This window comes from Pyrus communis, chromosome 15 (genome assembly GCF_041283825.1).
Source record: "Pyrus communis isolate YQ-2024b chromosome 15, ASM4128382v1, whole genome shotgun sequence".
Classification (NCBI taxonomy): domain Eukaryota; kingdom Viridiplantae; phylum Streptophyta; class Magnoliopsida; order Rosales; family Rosaceae; genus Pyrus; species Pyrus communis.
The window spans coordinates 22,745,749-22,756,317 of NC_142579.1; the positions used below are offsets into that span (position 1 = coordinate 22,745,749).

The following is a 10,569-nucleotide window of genomic DNA, read 5'->3' on the forward strand; positions in this document are numbered from 1 at the left end:
TAGCCTTCCATATGCGCTGCTTCTGGCAATGCATCTCTTTGTTTTCCTTCATCGTTGTCCTACATGAGATGGGAAGAAGAAAGACCTCATCTTTCTTTAATAATGGGCACCCTGCACTAGGTTTTCATGTGAGCTGAAATCTTAAGTTCTCGTTCTTTTCTAACTAGATTAGTTGGTTTGCTAGGAAAAAAAAGAGGTTTTGGTTTGTTCTCTCTTAAACTTGTCTACGTGGGTTTCAAAGTTTGTCGGCTTGAATCTTTGGTGCTCCCAAACAACCCAAAGTCTTCCATAATTATGGATCCACATAGGCACGATAATCTTTTGTGATCATCCATATCACAATCCACTTGGCAAGTCCCAACACTTCACTTGGGCTTACATGAACGTGTATTGTAGTTAGCATGATTTGTACACGACAACAATGTCGTGTCATAGCTTGACACAGTGAATACACATAGGCTTAGAGCTTGGAGTTATTATACAAACTTTCTTCTCATAAATTATTACTTCATTAGCATGGTGTGATTGAAATATTCTCAATTTTGCACCCTTGCATGTATTAACTCTTTGCTCAGGCTTCGAGACGTTATTAGACTTGAATGTGATATTTTTGGGCAACAGTACTCAAATAAGCATTTTAGCCAAAACGATCCCTGGTATAACTCCTCACTTTGGTTTCTGAGATTTGAAATAGGTAGAAATGTTCCCTAAGTTTGTCTACCATCAATTATTTTGATCATTCCATGAAAAAAAACTCTGTTAAATAAGAACTAAAATGACAAAAATACCCTGCAATTTAATAAACAATTGGCCAAAATGATTTGAAAAAATTTGAGAGTATTTTTGTCATTTTCGTCTTATGTAGTGTAGGTTTTTCATAGAATGACCAAAATGATTTACGGTGGACAAACCCAATGACCACTTCTATCAATTTTAAATCTCAGGAATCAAAGTGAGGAGTTATCCCAACCTTAGGGATCATTTTGGCTAAAAAGTCAACCCAAATATTGCCTGTTTGGTTATGAATTTAAAAATGCTACTCTTACAACATATTTGTAACATCTTTCTAAGAGCATCCCCACCAGTTGGTGCAAGGCAAGGGCAAAGGCAACAATATTTCCCTCCAACCCCAAAAAACCCTCTCCACCAATCCATAAAATCAAGGGCAAGTGTTGAGCCAACCACTGCTAGCCCAGATGGCCAGCATGACATCATTATGATGTCATGCTTTATGTCAAGCGTGTGTAACACACGCACCTAGGAAGAGAGGGGCCCTACAAAATTATTAGAAATTAGAATGGTTTTTTACATTGTTGTTTCAATTTCTAGTTGGTTATAGGACAAGGGTGTCTTCACCAAATTTTAAATTAATTATGTTTGTTGTAATGCTACACTTTTACCTTATATTTGAAATAATTTAGTAGAATTAAGCACTTGTTTTATTTTCAAAGCGTAAAAAAATAGAAAAATATTTACTGACCTTGCCCTTTTCAAACTGGTGGAGGTGCACAAATGCAACTATTATTCAGAGTAATTAGTAAGACCTACTTTAACCCTTGGAGTAAAACTCAAATTATAGGTTCTAAACTTACCACAACTTGCTCCAACCCTTAGGGCAAATACGAGTTTTAACCAAAAACTCATTTCTAGGGCAAATTTAGCCCAAGATTCCTCCCGTGTGAGTGGAGCTAGCACACCATGTATGTGTATTTTTTTTAGTTTTATATTTATAAATACTTTAAATCAAGCGACTAAGATCTAATGTGATTAAATTCAATGACTAAAGTAATAGAGGTAGGGCTCACCAACACATGTAGTAAATATGTGGTAAATATTGCATAGAGGTAAGGCTCACCAACACCATAAAACTAATATGATTAGAGATGAGACTCATGAGTGGTTATACAAATATTTGGTAAATGTTGCATTACTTTATATTTTAGAGAGAATTTTGATTGACATCCTTTTGTTCACTTGAGGTCGATAAAATTAGATAGGCCTAAAATGGGGCCTTTTGACTAGGAAATTATGTTGAAACGGGCTCACATGTTGAAGTGGCCTGAATGTGATTGTTGTTTGCAAGAAAGAACATGTCACTTGGACACATAAGGATATGTCATTCCTACTCTTTCTCTGTTATTTGGCCATTCGCAAAGTTTAATTGGCTTTTAGGCATCTATTAGAATAAACTGGGGGTAAAGACTTAAAATTTGCACAGCTTCATACAAGGAGATTCTTTTTCATCAGTTTTTGGCTAAAAGGCTGTCTTTGGGCTTTCAAAAGGCAGCTTTACTGAACTTGACCGTGGATTTTGTAAACTAATTTAAACTGCAAAAAATGATAATTTGAACTTGGTTGCATATGGTAGCACATTCGTTGTAGCAAATGTACACGTTCATCGAGATTAAAATGATGTTGGCATTACCCAGTTTCAGCATTTGCCTCTTCTTCTTCTAGTAACTTCTGTCTTGATGAAGATGATGTGCCTAGGTAAGTATTTTCCCAATCAATTTTTCTTATGCTAATTTGAGGTAATAAAGTTATAAACTGGATTAAATTGTGTTTGGTTTTTTATTTTTGATTTGGTAAAGTTGTGTTTTTTTGACATTAGCATAACTTCATTTACAAGCATCTTTTCTTTACAACCTTCTTGGATAATCATTTCGTTTTTAATTTTTAATTTTTGCTTTTAATTCATTAAATACCCAGGTGGGTCCTAATAATGTAATAAATGTAGACAAGTTCTCTTGGGAAAATGATCCCCTCCGAATCTATTATATGGGGATTATTGAGATTCTCACATTTTAGTCGTTCATCGTTTATTGTAAAACTAGTTTTCATCAAGTACTTTTTGTGTTTAATTTAAAATAGGGTAAATTACACTTTACCACCTCAGCTTTAAGGTCTATTGCAATCTCATACAATATCTTCAAAACATTTCACTTTCATATTTTATTTCAATATAATACATATGTTACATTTTCCATCCATTAATCCATTGATCCGTTCCATATTTGTGCCACGTGTTTACCCTATTTAAAACTAAAAAATATAATAAAAAAAAAAACCTGAAACCCAGAAACCCTATTCCCCCGACCAACCTCCCTCTCCTCCGCTCTCTTCACCTCCGCTCTCATCCAAAAATCCACCCCACCCCTACCTCCCCTGCAACCCCTAAACAACCCTCCCTCCCTTCTCTCTCAACAGCGACGGCGTCCTCTCCCGGTCGGAGCTCCGCAATGTTGTAAAACTAAAAAAACTGAGTTTGCTACAGAATGAGTAAGAGGAATGCGATACAGATTCATTGACTTGAAGTCTAATTAAATACAAATGCTAATAACTGAAAGCTAGAAAATAAAGCAACATCTAATCCCACGACTAACAACTCCTAATAATCTGGGATTCTCCTAAGGAATAGGTAAAAGCAACAGACTTCCTAATAAATAGGAATTTATTAAAAACAACTAAATATCTTAACACCCTCCCTTAAACTGAATGCCATCTAGCAATCAGTTTAAAAAGAACTTGAACAAACTCCAAGTAGTCCACGCAGCTTCTCAAATGCTTCCAGCTTTAGAGGTTTGGTCAGGATGTCTGCAACTTGGTCTTCACTTCGACAATAAACCAAATCAATGGTTTTTTCAGTTGTAAGATCACGAAGAAAATGATACCTCACATCTATATGTTTGCTTCTTCCATGTAAAACTGGATTCCTAGAGAGTTTGATAGTTGAACTGTTATCACAATGAATCACAGTAGGCCCATGTTGATAAAAATGTAACTCTTCAAGAATCCTTCTCAACCAAATTGCTTGACATGCAGAAGTTGCTGCAGCTATGAACTCTGCTTCAGTTGTGGACAAAGTAACAACCTGTTGGTTCTTTGATGCCCATAATATGGCACCTGAACCTATCATAAACACATGACCGGATGTACTCCGCCTATCATCCAAATCACCCGCATAATCGCTGTCAGTGAACCCAGTCAAAACAGATCCTCCGTTTTTCTTGTAGAAAATACCGAAATCCGTTGTTCCCTTCAAGTAACAAAACACTCTTTTAGCAGCTTTGAGATGCAGCTTCGTTGGTCTTTCCATATACCTGCTAATTAGACACATTGCATACATAATATCGGGTCGAGTGGCTGTCAAGTACATTAAAATTCCAACAATTTGTTTGAAGTAAGTACTATCAACCCTCTCCCCATCAAGATCACTTGTGAGCTTCAATCCTGGTTCAGTTGGAGTCCTAACTGGATTACAATTCTCCATGTGAAACCTCTCCAAAATCTCCTGAGCATATTTTTGTTGCCCAATAAAAAATCCAGTGGCTGTTTGTATTACTTCTATTCCAAGAAAATATTTCATCTTCCCTAAATCAGTCATGTCAAATTCAGCTACCATAGAATTCTTAAAATCAACAAACATAGCCTCATCATTGCCCGTGAAAATGAGATCATCAACATATAAGCAAACTATCAGGATTTTACCTCATTCTTCATACTTGATGAATAGAGTATGCTCATATGGACATTTGCTGAAACCTGCCTTTTCAAAGTATGCTTCTATACAACTGTACCAAGCTCGAGGTGCCTGTTTCAGTCCATATAACGCCTTCTTCAGTCTGTAAACCTTATGTTCATCACCTTTTATCACATAACCAGGAGGCTGCTCAATGTAGACTTGCTCAAGTAGTTCACCATTAAGGAAGACTGATTTCACATCAAGTTGGAAGACGGGCCATGAGTTTTATGCTGCTAATGAAACCACCAGCCGAATCGTATCATGTCTTGCAACAGGAGCAAAAACCTCTTGATAATCAACTCCATGCTCTTGATTATAGCCTTTCACAACCAGCCTTGCTTTGAACTTGTCAATTTCTCCCTTTTCATTTAGCTTCGTCTTATAAACCCACTTCACACCAATGGTTTTTTGCCCTTCAGGAAGATCAGTTAGCTCCCAGGTCTCATTCTTCTCTATAGCTTGAATCTCTGCATCCATGGCTTTTTTCCACTTTTCTTCTTTCACTGCTTCTGCAAACAATATAGGATCGGAGCCTGCAAATAAAGCGAAATGAGCAGTAGTATCCTCATCAGATAATTCATCTCCACTCACATAATCTATCATCCACGATGGTCTTTTCCTTTGTCGCTGTGGTTCTGAGCTGGATGCCTGATCTTCATTTGGAATTGAAACACTTGTTGAGGAACTTGGTGGAACTTCTCCAAGGGACTGATCAGGAATCTGCAATTGTGATTCATGCCCTTGACTTTCGAGAGAAGGTTGTAGTGGCTGTTCAATTTCCCCGTCAACTTCCTCAGGATCAATAGAAATTTGTTGTTGTTTGGTGCTGCTCCAATCCCATGTGCTTTCTTCATCAAACAATACATCTCGACTGATGATTATTTTCTTGGTAATGGGATTATATAACCTGTACGCCTTGGATTCCTCACTAACCCCAATAAAGACACATTTCACACTTTTATTGTCAAGCTTGGTTCTCTTTTCATCTGGAACGTGTGCAAACGCTATACACCCAAAGATTCTGAAGTGATCAACTGATGGCCTGGCTTCACTCCAAGCTTCTTGTGGGGTTATATTTTTTACAGCAAGGGTAGGGCTTCGATTGAGTACATGAATACACCAATTAACTGCTTCTGGCCAGAAAGTCTTCGGAATATTTTTTCTTATTAACATGCTTCTCACCATGTTCATAATCGTCTGATTCTTTCTTTCTGCCACGCCGTTTTGCTGTGGTGTGTATGCAGCAGTAAGTTGCCTTCGTATTCCATGCAATTCACAAAAGCTTGCAAAGTCATGTGAGTTAAATTCACCACCACGATCTGTACGAAGGATCTGAATGTACTTCCCAGATTCTTTTTCAACTCGAGCCTTAAAGCTTTTAAAAACAATGAAAGCTTCAGATTTCTCTTGCAAGAAACCCATGTTTTTCGACTATAATCATCAATAAAGGTAATGAAGTACCTTTTGTTTCCATTCGATGTTGGATTGATTGGTCCACAAATGTCTGAATGAACCAACTGTAGGATTTGCTCAACTCTCCATGCTTTTCCTTGCGGGAAAGACTCACGGTGTTGTTTACCAACAATACAATCTTCACACATTTCTGTAGGACAATTAATCTTAGGCAATCCTTCCACCATGTTCTTCTCATGTATGGTCTTCAAGCCTTTAAAACTCAAATGACCATAACGAAGATGCCACAGCCATGTTGGATCTTGCACTCTTGTTGAAAGACACCTCTGAGCATCATACTGAATGTGCAGAGGGAACATACGATTGGTTGTCATTTTTGCTTCTGCTATCAGGCCCTTCTCTGGATGATGAATTTGACACCGGCTTTGTTGAATGATGATGATATAACCCCTTTCTTGCAGTTGGCCCATACTAATGAGATTGTTTTCAATTCTGGGATATAAAACACACTAGAAATTGTCTGCACAGTGTTGTTTTTCATATGGAATTTGATATCCCTTTTTCCCATGACAGAAATGCAGGAGTTGTTCCTAAGCTTCACAGTTTCTCTGAATGTTTCATCTAAAGTAGAGAACAAAGACTTGTTTCCACACATGTGATTGCTGCAACCCGAATCTAAATACCAAATATCACCTGATGAAAGCTCCGTCTTGTCAGTGTAAGCCATCAAGAGCATTTCTCCTTCAGTCTCAGCAAAATTCACCTTGGTTTCCTTCTCTTTGTCAGGGCATTCATACTGATAGTGGCCAAACTTGTGACAATGATAGCATTCCACACTCGCCTTGTCAAACTGTATTCCTTGATTGTAAGAAAGTTGGCGTCCTCGACCTCGGCCTCTTCCTCGAAATCCCCCACGTCCTCTACCTCTTCCTAGAGAAGTAGTTCCTTCATGAGTAGTGACCTTCAAGGCTTGCTCTTCCACAACATGGCTAGTCATCCTCTGCTCATGAACTAACAGTGAGCTTTGCAGCACATCAATCGAAAGACTATCAATGTCATTCGATTCTTCAATGGAACACACCACATAGTCAAATTTGCGTATCATTGAGCGAAGGATTTTCTCAATGACTGCAACATCTTCCAAATTTTCACCATGAATGCATATCTTGTTTGCAATCGACAGTGTTCTTGCAAAGTAATCATTAACTGACTCTCCTTCCTTCATGTGAAGAATTTCAAACTCTTTGCAAAGAGCTTGGAGTTGTGCACGTTTCACCCGTGCAGTGCCTTGGTACTTCTTCTTCATTGAATCCCAAATGTCTTTAGCAGTATCCTTCTTGAGGATGGTTTCAAGAATGGCACGATCTATTGCTTGAAACAAATAATTCTTTGTCTTCAAATCCTTCAATCTCTGATCCTGAAACGTCTTTCTCTGTGCTTCTGTCAAGACAGTCTCACTAGCGGGCTCAGCGATGCCGGTTTCCACGAGAGTCCAGTACTCCTTGGATCGCAGAAAATTTTCCATCAACATACTCCAATGATCATAGTGACCATCGAAGCGTGGAATCGCGGGATGCACAAAGCTGTTTTCAGAAGCCATTGAATATCTTGCTGCGGCAAGAATGAAAGCTGCTGCTTTTTCAAGTCAGGCCCCAGTGGGGGGCTCTGATGCCAATTGTTGTAAAACTAAAAAAAAACAGAGTTTGCTACAGAATGAGTAAGAGGAATGCGATATAGATTCATTGACTTGAAGTCTAATTAAATACAAATGCTAATAACTGAAAGCTAGAAAATAAAGCAACATCTAATCCCACGACTAACAACTCCTAATAATCTGGGATTCTCCTAATTAAGGAATAGGTAAAAGCAACAGACTTCCTAATAAATAGGAATTTATTAAAAACAACTAAATATCTTAACACGCAAAGCCTTCGAGTCCCTCTTCGGCATCGACATGGGCACCCCGCTGGAGCAGCTGACGCAGCTGTACGACTCCATATTTGACAAGTTCGACAGCGACCATAGTGGGACGGTGGATCTGGAAGAGTTCAGGGATGAGCTGAAGAAGATTATGTTGGCCATCGCTTTTTAGCCACCACCTCTCATCCGACCCCAACGCCATCAAAGCCTCCAGCAAGCCTTTTTCTTCTTCTTCATCAATCTCTCTGGGTTGCTCGACCAGGTAATTTCAAATTTACCTCTATTTTTTTAATTTTTTTTTTTCTCGTTTAGGAATTTGGGATTTTGATTCGATGAAATTACTCAAATTTACGGGGAGGGATATTGAACTTGAGTGCAAAGAGAGTATGAACTTCCAGCATACAGCTAGAATTTTTGGGCAACAATCCTACTATGAATTCGAGATCACTGGAAAAGAGACTTTCCTTGCACGCCTGCATTTCTTCCTTTTCTCTTCCTCCTTAAGTAATCCGGCCGTAGCTGTTTTTGATGTTTCGGCTTTTCAAGCAGTTTTTGATGTATCAAATTCTGAGTTCAAACTTTGAGTAATGTCTCTGCTAAGAATAGTAGCCAGTCTCCTATGACAGAGGAGTTCTTTCTCGGCAGTGACCCTGGCTTGTTAAAAATATATTTTACTCCTCAAGCATCATCTTTTACTCCTCAACCTTGAGAATTACAGCCGTAGTTTCCCTTTAGTTCTGCATACAACTTAAAAGGGTAAATGTTGACGGGCAGGAAGTCACCGGATACTGACAGAAGATGGAGAAACTGGGACAATGTGTCTAGCATACCTACTGATGTCAAAGAAGTGAAAACCCGGACAAGGTGTCTAGCATTCCTACCGACATTAAAAGACCAGGTGAACCTGGTAATGTAGTATTTAACCTGTATTCAAGTGGCAACTTTGGTGGTTTAGATTCCCCTTTCTACTCTGATTTCGTGGTGAATTCAGATGAGTGTGAACTCATTAACGTCAGTGTAGGTGCTAGGACAGAGTCTATAATAGAACAGCCTTTCAAAATGGACTGAAAATGTTGGAAATAATTGAGGGATCAGCTCCGATATCAAATGTCAAAGAGTACAAATGTTGCTGTTGTGGTGGGAGATAATGGAGGGTTCAATTGTGGTTGGTTTAGTGAGGCGGTTGAGAAATGTCTGCGAAAGATACTCGCGATAGGCCTACAATGGGGCATATGCTGTGGGACTTGGTTTAGTGACCATCCACATCACTATCCACTTGACAAGCTCTGACACTTGGCTTGGGCTTACATGAACGTGTATCGTAGTTTGCATGATTTGTAAACGACAACAATGTGGTGTCAAAGCTTGACGCGGTGAATACGCATGTGCTTGGTGTGATAATACAAACATTCTTCCCATAACTTATTACTTTATTAGCATGGCGTGATTGTAAATATTCTCAATTTTGTACCTTCGCATGTATTTACTCTTGGCTTGGGCTTTGAGACGTTTTTAGGCTTACATGTGATATTTTTTGCTTTAACAGTACCCAAATAGGTACTTTAGCCAAAACGGTCCTTAAGATTGACATAACTTTTCACTTTGGTCTTTGAGATCTGAAATTGATAGAAGTGGTCTCTAAGTTTGTCGACTATTAATTATTTTGGTCATTCCATAAAAATCTCTATTAAAGAAGGACAAAAATGACAAAAAAATGCCCCTCACTTTAATAATCAATGGGCCAAAATAATTTGACAAAATTTGAGAGTGTTTTTGTATTTTTCGTCTTATTTAGCTTACATTTTTTTCACGGAATGACCATAATGATTGACGGTGGACAAATTCAGATACCACTTTTATCGATTTTAAATCTTATGAATCAAAGTGAGAAGTTCTACCAATCTCAAGGACCATTTTGGCTAAAACATCAACCTAAATATTGTTTGGTTATAAATTTTAAAAATACTATTACCACATATTTGTACCATCTTTCTAAGAGCGTTTTCACCGGTTGGTGGAAGGCAAGGGTCAAGGCAACAATGTTGCCCTCCAACCCAAAAAAACCTTCTCCAGCAGTCCATAAAATCAGGGGAAGTGGTGGACCAAGTCCTGCAAGCCCAGATGCCAACCTTCTTAAGTCCGACTTACTACCTTCGGACAAGCTAACATTAGCATGACGTCATGCTGATACCAGAGCATATTTTAATTTTTTTGATGTCAAGTTACACACACCTAGAAGGAGAGTGGCTCGACAACCACTGCAGCAGTGGCCCCGCTGCAACAGATATCACAAAACCCTTCAATGGATAGCTAATGTGACGAGTTATGGGCTGTTGGATTTCCAATAGTCAAAGGATCTCGATCGTTGGATTTCCCACCGTAAAAAATAAAAAATATTATTGTTAAGCCACGTGGCGCAATCTGGTGCGTCCAATTTCAGTTGGCTAAGAATAATCTACATTAAAAAAAAATCAGGAAAAATAGGAAAAAATTATTAAAATTATGAATGATTTTTTATATTGTTGTTTCAGTTTCGTAGTTGGGTATATGATTAAGGGAGTTTTCACCAAATTTTAAATTAATTATGTTTGTCGTAATTCTATTCTTTTGTCTTATATTTAAAATAATTTAGTAGAATTAAACACTTGTTTTTTTTTTTTCAAAGCGTAAAAAAAAAAAAATATATATATATATATATGTACTACCCTTATCCT

The 10,569-nt window shown here is 38.1% G+C and overlaps 2 long non-coding RNA genes across 2 annotated transcripts in view; one reads left to right on the forward strand and one right to left on the reverse strand.

Moving 5' to 3' along the window:
• The window catches only part of LOC148690704 (uncharacterized), a 47,638-nt gene that overhangs the window by 8,300 nt on the left and 28,769 nt on the right, over nt 1-10,569 (reverse strand). The gene's annotated exons all lie outside the window — the stretch shown is intronic.
• LOC148690706 (uncharacterized) lies at nt 7,858-9,398 on the forward strand. Its single transcript, XR_015957293.1, has 2 exons — nt 7,858-8,117; nt 8,630-9,398. It is a non-coding gene; the product is annotated as an uncharacterized LOC148690706 (long non-coding RNA).